Source organism: Rattus norvegicus, chromosome 8 (genome assembly GCF_036323735.1).
Source record: "Rattus norvegicus strain BN/NHsdMcwi chromosome 8, GRCr8, whole genome shotgun sequence".
Lineage (NCBI taxonomy): Eukaryota > Metazoa > Chordata > Mammalia > Rodentia > Muridae > Rattus > Rattus norvegicus.
Window position 1 is genome coordinate 106175373 of NC_086026.1, and position 2985 is coordinate 106178357.

Genomic DNA, 2985 nt, shown 5'->3' on the forward strand with positions numbered 1-2985 from the left:
CTGGAATCCTGCAAAAGTCAAACTCCCATTCCATATCCGGCTAGCGCAGGCCTATGGAAGGAGGGTCCACTGTGTGGGGCTGCGAGGCCCTGTGGAAATTTTCTGACAAAGGACGGTTTGCTGCAGGGAGCTGGCTCCGCCATCCCACACACATCCTTGCAGTACATTTGCTCATAGTCATGGTGAGGTCTACGTCAGACCACACGTGATGGGGTGTTAGAAACACAAGCAGCAGATCACAAAAACAGATTACAAAACAGAAGCCCTTTATAGCGCAGAGCTGCGTCTAGGAAGAGGAGCACCCCTTTGATTTTGTCTTCAAAATGGGGCCTAGCAGGGGCCTGGATGCTGCGCATGAAAGAAACCAGAATGGAGGTAACATGGTGTGACAAGGGGAGTTCACTTTCTTACCTGAAACTCAAGAGTGACACTGTGAGCTACTGAACGAACGCACTCCACATAGGGGTGGCTGGCTAGGGCAACCTCACCCATTATGGTGTGTGGTAAACAACGGGCCTCCAGACCTGTAGTTGCGTGCACAGACTGTAAGAACGGGTGTTGTCAGATTCGTGAATGATGCAATGGGCTCAGCTAAACACTTTGCATCGCTTGTTTGCAAACATGAAAGGGGAGCAGGTCCATGAGTTCTTTTTCTTCTGTTGAAACGGAGCAGTGTTTCGGATGGCCTGCCTGCCTGCCTGCCTGCGTGCTGTGGGTTCATCTCAGGATCAAGCTTGCCTAAACACCTGCTGGCTTGAGAAACCCAGCAAACAGGCTCAGAGCCTGTCTCCTAAGCCCTCCGAGTGTCGGGTCCAGATTTCAGCAAATTCCACCAGCACTCAAGAGTCCCAAGTGTTGAAAACATTTTCAATCTGAATACTGTTCCTTAGGACAGATTCCTGTTCTCTGAAATTCTCACTGCAGGGATGAGCTGTCTATTAAGATAGTTGGTTTTTAAAGGGCAAATACCGCTTTCCTATGAATTCAAAGGGTGGGTGGGTGGGCTGAGAGGAGGAGGACTCTTCTTCCCTTCTCATGTGACAGCTACCCCTGGAATATTTACAGGGAAGAGCTGTCGCACATTCAACTAGCAGCAAGGACAGGTCATCCTAAAATGGACAGAGTACCAACTGCTGCTTAGCTCTGAATCTACTGCCTTGGTCCCCAACCTTCCTGGTGGACTCAACACAAGACATGAAGTCACAGTTCATGCTGACTCTTCCTGGAGGTTGGTAGATGAAATGAAATCTCTCTCTCTCTCTCTCTCTCTCTCTCTCTCTCTCTCTCTCTCTCTCTCACACACACACACACACACACACACACACACACACACACACACACCATCATCATCATCATCAAGCACGTTACGGAATGCACAGTAGGGGTTCTGGGAATGTGTCACATGTAACCTAGCAAGTATATCACTTAGCACAGAGTAGAGGCTCAACACAATCTAGCAAGTGAAGTACGTAGCACATAGTAGGGGTTCAGCGAATGCTAGCAAACAGCTAGGAACTAAACTGACTGTGACCCACCCATAGACTATGGGTAGAACTGCTCACAAAACCAACCTTCGATTAGAGTATAAATACAGAGAGATCTGGCCAATCCACGCTACAAGCCTTCAGAGGCCTTTCCCCATCCTGGGACAAAAGCCAGGCGTCTCTGCAGCCTGCAGGGCACTGTGTTATCCATGAGGTAACTGGCTGTCCCCTGCCTCACTGTTCCTTCCTGCTCCACACAGAGGCTCCCTTTGCTTCTCTGCCTGACAGCCCTGGAACCTTGAATGTGCTCAGGCATGGCCTAGGGCGGGCTTCCTCTCACTTCAGGCCCAGCCCTGAATCCTGCGGCATGGCTTCTATATGGCCGTATCTTATTTCCCTCTGCTCTGACCTGGACATGAAATGTCTGCCACAGGCCCATCTCTGCCTCAGCTGGCTGTGCCTCCCCGAAGGGAGTAGGCTGCTGGTGGCAAGCCCTGCCTTGTTTCCTGATTCAAGGCAATATGAAAGCAAGCAGCCTCGTGCTCCTGACCACCCCGAGCTATCATTAACTCTTTGTGCCTTCCTTGCACACCCTTTCTCCCTTACATTACGTCTTTTAGACATTTTGTCTAAAGCAACACTAATTTGTACCAGAAAAATAAATGTGTTTGTAAGTCAATACTCCCATCACTACTGCCTTTACACCGCTGTCCTCCACCTACAATGACCACACATGTCCCAGTCCCTAGTTATCTGCAGGGCCCTGAGAGTTCCACCCTCACCACAGACAAACACAGTTTTCCCTGTGCATACATCTATGATAAAGTTTGACTTACAGATTAGGCACAATTAGACATTAGCAGTAATTAAAATTTAACAATTACACAGACTTTAGTAAGAGCTACTTAGTACTCATGAGTTACTTCTAGAATTTTCCATTACATATGATCAGAGTAGACCTGAACTTAGATAACTAAAGTGGAAAGTCAACCTGTAGATAAAGGGGTCTACTGCTTCCTCTTCACTGCCTTCCCAGGAAGTGGAATGAGCCATGGGAGGGACGAGCCTTCTACTCTTGCTGCTCATGATACACAGAAGCCACTGGGTTTTGTGGAGTGAGAAAAGAGGAAGCTCATGAAGCAAAGATGGCTCAGCCTGGTGGGAAATCCAGCCTGCAGTGCCTGGTGTGGGGCTCACGCCTGCAATTTCAACTCTGGAGATGCTGAGAGGAAGGTTGGGAGTCTGAGGCAGCCTGGTTACATAACAAGTAACAGGCAACAGAGGTTTGAGGCCAACCTGGGCTACACAGGAGGCCCAGCAGTCCAGGCTCTGACAGCAGCTGTACCAGGGGCACTTTCCCGGTGTAGCCTGCTATGCAATCAGTGTTCACCCCACAGCCCAGAAAACACCCACATAGCCCAGATTTGCTGGCCTGAAGGAAGGTGAGCTATGGTGCTCTCCCTCACAAGAACGAGAGTACACATTAACCCTTTTGTTACAG

General features: G+C 49.3%; 1 protein-coding gene and 1 long non-coding RNA gene across 26 annotated transcripts in view; one reads left to right on the plus strand and one right to left on the minus strand.

Annotated features, from left to right (window-relative positions):
* Zbtb38 (zinc finger and BTB domain containing 38) overlaps window positions 1-2985 on the minus strand; it is a 107035-nt gene that overhangs the window by 51192 nt on the left and 52858 nt on the right. The window contains exon 1 of one of the 16 annotated variants that reach the window (XM_063265580.1): window positions 1-269. The exons of the other annotated variants lie outside the window; for them this stretch is intronic. The gene's annotated coding sequence lies outside the window, so the exon portion shown is untranslated. Of the gene's footprint in view, window positions 270-2985 lie in introns of those variants that run through there. 16 annotated transcript variants of the gene reach the window in all.
* The window catches only part of LOC100909637 (uncharacterized), a 27025-nt gene continuing 24279 nt past the window's right edge, over window positions 240-2985 (plus strand). For all 10 annotated transcript variants that reach the window (XR_010054244.1, XR_010054246.1, XR_010054245.1 and 7 more), the window contains exons 1-2: window positions 240-375; window positions 1066-1228. This is a non-coding gene — a long non-coding RNA (uncharacterized LOC100909637). The remainder of the gene's footprint in view (window positions 376-1065; window positions 1229-2985) is intronic.